Here is a 9,990-nt window from a genome sequence, read left to right on the forward strand (position 1 = left end):
GTGATGTAGCAGCCCAGGTAAAGGTGGGAGCTGAACCCAATGAATTCTGGGAATATGGTGTCCGTTGTCTTGACGACAGGTCTGTGGGCCTGCCCATATCTGCCGTGCTGGGTGCTAACAAAGATGGGGAGGAAATGGTTTATTTGACTGATACTTCTACAATGTCTATCGTTCTAAAAAGTCTATCGTTGGAGGAAGTCAGGACAGGAAATTAAACAGGAGAGAAACCTGAAGGCAGGAGCTGATGCAGAGGCCATGGAGGGGTGCTGCTTACTAGCTTAGTCCACAAGACTTGCTCAGCCTGCTTTCTCATAGAACCCAGGACCATCACGAGTAAGAAAGAAAACGGCAACATTTTCTTAATTGAGAGTCCTTCCTCTCAGGAGACCTTAGTTTGTGTCAAATTGACATAAAAATATCCAGCTCAGGGGGTGTAAATGAGGGTGTGTATGGAAATGCATGTATGTGTGAGGGTGTTTATGAGGGTATGTATGGAGGTATAGGCAAAGGTGTGAGTATGTGTGTCATGCACACTTTGCATGAAGGCGGTATCTGAGGCGTAAACTTCAAGGAAAGTCAGTCTCCTGCCTCCGCATTGTCGCCTGGCACCCCAAACTCAGAGGTGGCCCAGATATGTCCTCGTACTAGTGTGCTAGGAACTCACCAAGATATCGTTTTCTTACAGCTAACAAGAGAAAATTCAGACATTGCTTTCTGACTTTCACCAATGTTCCAACTTCCTAGCCTAACCCTGGCTTAGAATGTTAAGTCATTCATACTAATAGCTTCCAACATTGTAAGACATTATAACTTACAAAATAAAAGAAATATCCCAGGGCAAGATCAGGTGAAATCCTCATTCTTAGTCAACATAGGCAGGCCATACTAGATTTGCAGCTGAATCACTCCTAGGAACTAGCCTAGCAGGTGTTTCCTGGGGCTAGCTCCCGCTGGCCCAGAAAAGCAACATAGTTGAAAAGCTTACCTGGGCCCACCCAGTCTGTAACCATAACAATGAGCTGAAGAGGAGCAGTTATCTGGCTTTTCTAAAAAGCCAGGTGATTCTGGTCAGAGCTAAGCTTTCTTTCAGATTGTAATCCTTGTTTAGTTCATGCTAAATTAACATGTATTTACTTTGCTGCCTGACTCATTGTGTTCCTAAGTAGAGCGATGTACCTACACTTTGTTTTGATGTATCTTGACCATTGTACCATCTGACTTTTTCAAACCTTTCTGTATGGACTATTTAAACCTGACTCCATATTTGAAAAATACACTCAGATTTTACACCACTCGTGTGTAGTCTGTTTGTTAAAGCCGAATCCCGTGCCCACCTGGCCAGAACCCATCGTCCCGCGGAATAAGGGACCCCACAAGAAACCCCGGTCCGTGACATATGTGGATGTATATGAAGAAGTGTGTATGTGTATATATGTATACATATGTATATGTGCATATATGGGAAAGTATGGGCATGTATATGTAGGGGGGATGGGTTGGGTCAATGTGGGATATATGTGAGTATAAGGGTGTGTGTGTGTGTGTGTGTGTGTGTGTGTGTGTGAGAGAGAGAGAGAGAGAGAGAGAGAGAGAGAGAGAGAGAGAGAGAGAGAGAGATGGGGTGCATTACAGAATTCATGTCAACACATTATAGAAGGAGGAAGTAGAAAGCTTCACCGCCCCCAGCCCTGGTTCCCAGGAAGGTGACCAGTTAGACCTTGGCATTTCTTCTGCGTATCTCTTTGCTGTCTAAGAAGCATGCATCTTCCTAGGTTTTTAGTAACAGTCTTCTTAAAATAGAATAAAGCATAGGGGTCTCCAGTACAGAGTTCTCATGGCCCCAATTGGGAAATCTGGGGATCATCTGGGCTCTTCATCAGTGGTCCCCACTCAGCTGGAATGTGGGAGAGGAGACCCTGGGGCTCAGCTGGAGGGTGAGGCATGGGGGAGAGGACCCTGGACTCAGCTGGAGGGTGAGGCATGGGGGAGAGGACCCTGGACTCAGCTGGTGTGTAAGGCATGGGAAAAGGAACTCTGGTTCATCTGCAGTAGACCACTTCAGCTAAAAGTAGCCAAATATCTAACCTTGGGCCAATAAATATAAAGCCCTAGAAAGGCAGGGGAAAAAATGTCAGTATACATCCTCAGACCCTTCCCAGGGGCTCAGGTTCCCCCCTGCAGAGATCTGACAGTCCAACCCGACTGCCAGCCTTGAGGGTGTGGTTCTGGTGTACAGGGGAGAGGGGTAGGAACAAGGCCTCAAGGCCAGAGACTGACATCCATACTCCTTCCACGTTCTGTCAGTGCCTTTCTCTCAAATGACTTCCTTTCCCAGGAACTTAGCCACTGAGTTGGACAGACTAGAATGAGTGGCCTACGGCAGCTCCATCTTAGATGTACTTGACCTGACCATAGGTGGCCTTCTACAATGCAAGCATGAAACATGGCCCTGGGTCATGAGTGCAGAGGGCACAGATATTTTGAAGGTGGAGGCCCAGCATGGCCCACAGGGAAGGGCTGAGAGGTAAGCCTATGGGTCCAAATCTTGATTCCTCTATTCCTTCCTAGCTGTGTGACCTTGGGCAAGTTGTTCAACTGTTCTGGGCCTCAACTTCATCTTCTGGTAAACAGGTTGGTAATAGGTCCGGTGAACCACAGGGCACAAGGACCGTTCTCAAGCATTTAGCCTTGTGCTCAGTATTTCTCTGGTGGAGGCCCCCCACAGGTAATATCCAATACCTTCTTGCAGCTGAGGGCTATAGCTGTTGAGGCTGCAAAGGACCCTCTGATATAGACACATGTACCAGTAGGGTCATGGCTGTCTCCAGAGCACGGAGCAGCACCAGGTATCCAAAGAACCTCATGCCATCCAGCATCTGTCCACTGTCGTGGACACAGGTCAGGGTGGTGACCCTCCCCTCTGGTCCCTTCATTTGTCTCAATCCAGCAACCAAACTCAGCACCAGCAGCATCCCCGGCTTGCTCCGACCAGGGTTTGTTTGTTTTCTATGCTGTTATATTAATTATTTTTCTCCTTGCTGTGATCAAACCCCTGACAAAAGCCACCAAAGGAAGGAAGGGATATTTTGGCTCCCGATTATGGGCACAGTCCATCGTGGCTGGGAAGTCATGGCACCAGGAGCCTGGAGTAACTGGCCACATTGCATATGCAGTCAGGAAGAAGAGAGGGATGGGCGCTGGTATTTAGCTTGCTTTCTCCGGCTTAATGACACTGCCTGCATCTGGGGTGGGTCCTCCACATAAATTAATTCAAGCTAGAAAAGTCCCTCACAAATGTACCCAGAGGCCCACAAGTTAATGGTCAGTGTTACCATCACAACTGTATAACAAGAACCTACCCACTCAGCAACATCAGCCATCACCTCTGAAGACCTGGTGGTGTATACAGGCCCAAGTGTCCATCACTAGAAGCTGGCTGCTCCTGGGTTCCATAGACTGGTTGTGTGTCTGCCAGCCGGACTGTGTTCTTAGCCAAGCCTAGCTTCCCAGGTTCCCCTTTAGCCCAGGAGTTATTGATAGAATTTGGCTCCTTGGGGGGCCAGTACCAACCTCCCAATGGTCTTGGTAGCAGGGGGAGGAGGCACCTTGATCAGACCCTGATTACTGTGCTTGCTCTATAGGGATCTGACAGCCCATGACATACCAGAAGGGGAATCCTTGCTATGATGGAGTTTCCTGTGGCTTTCATTCACTACCCTGCCATAGGCGGAGCCTGACAAGTACCCAGCATCCCACACTCACAATATGTCTTGGGCAGGAATCTGTGGGCCGTGTCAAACATGGGTCATCATAGCCTGATATACCTTGGCATTCCTGAGGCCCTCAAAGAGAGAGCCTTGACTCTTCACTCATTATGAATTTGCCTAGCAACTGTTGCCAAGCAACCACCTTCAGAAAGAGAGGCCAAAGAACTTAGCTTATGCTCAAGGTTGGAGTGAGGAAATATATAGGTCAGTGGGTGCTGGGCTCAGGGTCCACCTGGATTCCTCTGTCTAGGTCATTCCCTGTTGTGGGACCCTGACAAAGTCACATGACCCCATTGGAATGTTGGGTTCTATCTGTTGTAGGGGTAGAACGCATCTGAGCAGAAAGGGAAGGTGAGCATGAGGGAGTGGGAGACTCCTAGGCCCTGGAATGTTATGGCTGCATAGAGGGAACTCTGAATTGCATCTGGAGGCCAGCATGGACCAAGCATCCTCACTTCTTTTTAGTCAGGGCTCTCAGTAACCACTTTGGACCCATCCCTGTGAGCACCCGCCAGGATCCTTCACTTGCCTGCCCCCAGTCACCCATTCACTGGACAGATTTGCTGAGCACCTGATGCATGTCAGCTACCAGTGGGAGAGAGAAAACAAGGAACCAAATACTTGAGATATTACACAGATCTCATGGTGACGACTCAGCAGAGAGGTAGTAGAACATGGAGACGGAACTATCCAGAGTGTGAGAGCTACGATTTTAAAGGTCAAATCAAGTAGCTGGCTGGGGCTAGAGAGATGGTCCAGTGGCTAAGAGCACTCGCTGCTCTTGCAAAGAAACAATTTTCAGTTCTCATCACCCACAAAGCATCTGGCCCACAACCAACTGTAGCTTGAGGGGATCCGACATCTTCTTTTGGCCTCCGCAGGCATCAGGCACACATGTGCTCACATACATATACAGAGGCAAACACTCACATAAAAAAAATAAAAGTAAGTCTTTTAAAATTTTTCTTACAATTTTATGTGTGCACAGAGAGGCCACCCTTTTCAGGACTGTGCATTTTCAGGTTTGTGATGATAAAAAGATTGACCAATGGGAGCTTTCCTATGACCTTTCCATTGGCCCTAAAATTCCAGCAAGTGGGTGCTTCACTCCTGGACTGTGCTTCAGTGGGAGATGGGAATTTTTCAGAGAACTGAACTGTGGAAAATGACCTTTCCTCAGCTTGATGCTACTTTAAAATCTGAGGGTCTGGACCAGAAGAAGAACATCATGTTTGTAGTCAAGATGACAGATACAGTGAGAATAACAGCTAACTCCAAAGGTGGCTTCACGGGAAAGAAAGAATCTTGAGCAAGACAGTATTGTCAGAAGATCCCAGGAAAGTTCTAATTTTCATCAGCAGTTAATAAAGCTACTCATACAGAAGTGTACACAACAGACACTGCTCCTCTTGATTCTGTTTGTACTTTTTGGCCTGGGACATGGGTTTTCAAGGGACATCGTCTGTACCAGTTTCATTCAAATAAACAATATTTGTAAAAACCATTAAAAAAAAAGTTTTTTTTACATAAGCAATCGGGGAAAGTCTTTTTGTAACCTAGAGCTTTGAATGACACCAAAGGACAAAAACAAAAAACAAAAACAAACAAAAAACCAAAACAACAACAACAAGAACAAGAACAAGCTATGGGTATCTGGGGGCCCAGGCAACAGAGACTAAAGAGCACTTAAGGTTCTGCAGGAGAACCAGGAAGTGACTTCTAATCCATGCTTGCTAGGAAAGCTGGCGAAAAGGGCAAAGCAGATGTCGCTGTGCCTGCATAGAAGGATATCTCTGGTAAACTAACTGCAACACGCAGCAATCCGGAGACTGTTGGTGGTCCCACTCCCTAGAGAGTGGTGGCTGAGAGATGGCAGGAGGGATGGGGCTGGATGGAGCTGACCGAGCAGGGGGCACACCTGTGTGTGACGGGCAGGAGGGAACACACTATAAGGAAGTCCTTGTCCCTAAGGTGGCTAGCTAGACAGGAGCTCTGACTAGAGCTCTGGAGAGTCTGGAGTCAGAGTCTGGAGAGGAGAAGGCAATCTGGCTTGGGTTGCCCAGACTGATCATGACTCTGCTTTTGAGGCAAGCCAAGCATGGTGGCTCATGCCTGAAAGCCCATTACTCAGCACTGAAGCAAAAGAATTTCTGCAAACCAGAGGTCAGTCCGTGCTACACAGTAAGGCCAAGCGTCCCTCAAAAGACAAAGACATGAGATAAACCTATGCAGGCACCAATGAGCCACTAGCCATCGGCTGTCCTTGTAGTGACAGGGAGTCCCTTCTGGAGGAGCACAGCCCTGTGGCTGCCTTGGCCACATGACCAGAGCAGCACAGGGGGAGCATGGATACAGATACAGCATACTATATTTATAAGCATAGCACTCTATACTTGTCTTTGTGTGAGGAAAACTGTCTGATGGCTTGCTCCCAATGGCTATGATATGAGGGGATTATGACAGTGGAGAGACCATGAAAAGCCTATTTGCCTCTAAGTTGCTTTTCATCAGGATATGTAACACAGGGACAAAATGAAACTAGGACACCATAATATATGACTGAAGGAAGAAGACAACGAACCATTAGTGTCAAGTACTGAAGAAATGCAAATTCCCAGCTAGGATTCTATACCCAGTCAAACTATCCCCTGCATGTTGTTCACACCCAGATTCTCACCATGCTCAAGTCCCTTATGGTAAATGGTGCCATATTTACATATAACTCATGCAAGCCTCCTTTACACTTCAAATCACCTCAAGATCACTTATAAAAACATGATATGCATTTACTTACATAAGTAAGTAGATAAAGTAAGTAAAATAGCTCATATATGGAGTGCTTACAATGCCTTGTAGTATAATACATTGCTGTTTGTGTGTAATCCCAGTGCTGTGGATATGTCAGGCTGCATTGTCTCTTGCAGGTAGCGATGTTTTAGGGAGGTGGGAAACCATTAGGAGGCAGGGCCTGATTGGAGGAGATGGGTGGTTTGGAGGTGGGTCTTGAGGTTTATGTTCACCTTGGTCACCATCCTGTCACTACTTCCTTATCCACTCAGATATGAGTGAGGAGACTTGGGCTCCTACTGCCATGGCTTTCCCACTGTGATGAACTGTACTCTTAGACTGTGAACAACAAAGCTAGTTGAAGGGCCAAGAAGATGGCTGAGGGGTAAAGGGGCTTGCCATCAAGCCTGACAACCAGAGTCCTGTACCCACAGGATGTATGTTGTCCTCTGATCTTCACAGTGCTTAGCATGGATGCCCACCATACACGTACATGCAATACAAGATAAATGCAAGAAAACCCCACCCTTACCAAAACTAAATAGAACAGACACAAGTGCCCTTGCCTGCCTGAAAATTTTAATTCTCTCTCCCCCTCTCTCTGGGTCTCTGTCTCTCTGCAGAGCAAAGATAAATTTATTAAGGAAAAGTGAGAAAGAATTACTGAGAGTGGAAGGTGCTCCAGAGGAGGAGTCCCCCTCATATATATTATTTATGGGCATAGGTGTTTGCCTGCATGTATCTGTGCACCATGTGTATGTAGTAAGTTCAGAGGTCAGAAGTGGGCAGCGAAACTTGGGGTAGGAGTTACAGACAGTTGTGAGCCACCATGTGGATGCTGGGACTCAAATCCCAGGCCTTTGAAAGAGCTTTTAACCACTGAGCCAGCCTCTAAAGCTTTTTCTCTTTTAATTATATATGTTTATTTATCTATTGTGTGTATACATGGACATACACACACACACACCACATACACACACATATATGTATATATATATATGTATGTGTATATATGTATATATACATATATATGTATATGTGCACACACACATGTTGGAGGACAACTTGCAAAAGCCAATTTTCTTCTTACATCATGTAGGGCCAGTGATTGAACCGAGGACATCAAGCTTGGCAGTAAGCTCCTTGGTGCTCATGTTCCTCAGAGGAAAATTTACAGTCCTGGTGTAAGAATGGATAGAGATAATTTGATCCCATTTCCAACTCAAGAGTTAGGAGAACTAGACACTCATGACTGCTCTTCAGGCCCTCCTGTGTTTGAACACATGTTCCACAAACTCAGCCTCCTAGAAGAGCAGCCCTCAGAGGGGAGTTGAGGCTTAGGCTGGTCTTTCTGCATGGGCCCAGGTGGTTCGCCCAGGCTAAGTTGAACTAACTTGAGCAATGGCGCAGGTGACTTTCGAGGCTGACCACAGCAGGCACCAGGGACTTCCTTGGGCTTCCTCTCGGGACATCTGCCCTGGATAAGGCAGCTGCTGTGTACTAGGGATGCCTGAGTGGCTCCTGTGGGGATTGCCTAACAACAGTAACAGGTGTGCCAGTGTCCTCTGTGTCAACTGCAGCAGAGTAAGGAGCAGGGGCTTCAAGGGTGACACAGACAAGCAAGAACGGTGGCAGCAGCCACCATGGCCATGGCATAAGACCCAGCTGGACATACCAGCAGGGAAGACTCTGTAGCCAGCCTGTGACTTAACTTCCTACTTCTAGACCTCTGGGGGTCTGGGGTGTCCCCGTGGCTTCCTTCTACAAGCTCTTATCTATATAAATCAGAGGTCACCCTGCTGTCCACGGGAAGCTCTGGCCTCTGCATCTGGCTGACTCTGGCTGTGTTTGGCCAGCATAGCTGAGCAGTGTTAACACATGTAATGTATATTGACCTCCTGAGGGGTCACATACCAAGGATGGCACAAGGGAACTGAGCAGGAAGCTTGGACCCTCCTGAAGGCCTCATGACAGAGGCAGACCTGGCAGAGCAACAGCCCGATAGCCCCTGAGAAGACGATGGCAGTGCCTCACCCACCATCAGCAAATCACCGACTGTTCCAAAGAAAGACTCAGCTAATGACATCATTTTAGCCTTGAAGTATGGGCACACCCAGCACCACTGGAGGAGGAAGACTCTCCCAGAATTAAGATATGCATGCACAACTAAGGCAAACATTGAGTTGGTATGGGCCCCTTGGGGCTCAGCACACACGGGGCAGGCAGGGCAGCAGGGACCCACAGGGGCGGTGTGCAAAGACTGTGTATTTCAGGGCAGAGTATGGCACAGGGACATTCATTTTTGCCTGCTGGGATGTTTCTGGAACCCTAGCAGAGAGAGGGAAGTGGCAGTTTGGGATGATACGCTGGGTTCTAGAGCCCTTGCAGGTAGGAAAGGCAAGGCACAGGTACCAGGTCGCCTTGAGTAGGGAGGGCCCAGCCAGTAAACAGGGACCCATTCTGCTGCCCTGTGGACATATGTGAGGCTCATTGCTCTCCCTCTGGGTGTGGTCACCAGTCCCTGCTCCCTGACCCTGCACTGTCCAGCTTCAGAGGATGGACACCAATTGCACATAGCAAGCACTGCATTCTGCTAGCCAGTGTCTCAGTCTCTCTCTAGGGCCCCGCAGATGCCAGGACCTGGAAGCCGAAGGAAACCTGAATGTCAGCCATAGAGGCCATTTAAATCGACATGGGACTCATATCTCTCCAGGGAGGTTGGGAAAACTGGAATAAGAGAAAGCCACTGCCAGGACCATAGCCAATGTCACACCATAGAACTACTGAGAGGAACCAGGGGCTCCCAGAATAGGGCATCCTTGCTCAGCTGCCTACCAGCAAACCATTCCTGAAGCTTTGGGCATCTTAGTGATCTGACTCTGTGCAGGTCTTGGTGTCCTGGTTGCATAGTGGAAGGTCACACTTTGGTGGAAAGCTGACAAAATACATGGGGAGAGCAGCCGCCCGGGTAGAATCTGGGGCACACCAGGCCTCTCTAGCCCAACCGTAATCCACAGAGCAAAGGTAGTCATCCCAGTACCTGATGCTCATGCCCTGGCAGGTCATCCCAGTACCTGATGCTCATGCCCTGGCAGGCTCCAGTCAGTCTTCCACAGTGACATGGCTTGAAAGCCAGGGCTAGGGACATCTGGGATCCTAGTGATCACTCACTGGAGAGGCTTTGAGGACTATAGCTCATGCTGGAACAAGAGGAGCTACTTTGGGACAAACTTCTAAATACAAGCAAAAAAGGAGGAGGAGGAAAGGAAGAAAGAAAGGAAGGAGGGAGAGAGGGAGGAGGAAGAGGAGGAGGTGAAAGAAGGAAGAGGAAGAGGAGAAGGAGGAGATGAGGAGGAAGAGAGAGAGGTGGGAGAAGGAGGAGGAGGAGGAGGAAGAGAAGGTGGAGGCAGAAGGAGGAGGAGGAAGAGGAGGAGGA

The 9,990-nt window shown here is 48.1% G+C and overlaps 1 long non-coding RNA gene across 1 annotated transcript; it reads left to right on the plus strand.

Moving 5' to 3' along the window:
• The first annotated feature begins 3,965 nt into the window (after positions 1-3,965).
• On the plus strand, positions 3,966-5,165 carry LOC116099235. Its single transcript, XR_004122172.1, has 2 exons — positions 3,966-4,118; positions 4,948-5,165. It is a non-coding gene; the product is annotated as an uncharacterized LOC116099235 (long non-coding RNA).
• The last annotated feature ends 4,825 nt before the right edge of the window (positions 5,166-9,990 follow it).

The sequence above is a fragment of the Mastomys coucha genome, unplaced genomic scaffold, assembly GCF_008632895.1.
Source record: "Mastomys coucha isolate ucsf_1 unplaced genomic scaffold, UCSF_Mcou_1 pScaffold20, whole genome shotgun sequence".
Taxonomy (NCBI): domain Eukaryota; kingdom Metazoa; phylum Chordata; class Mammalia; order Rodentia; family Muridae; genus Mastomys; species Mastomys coucha.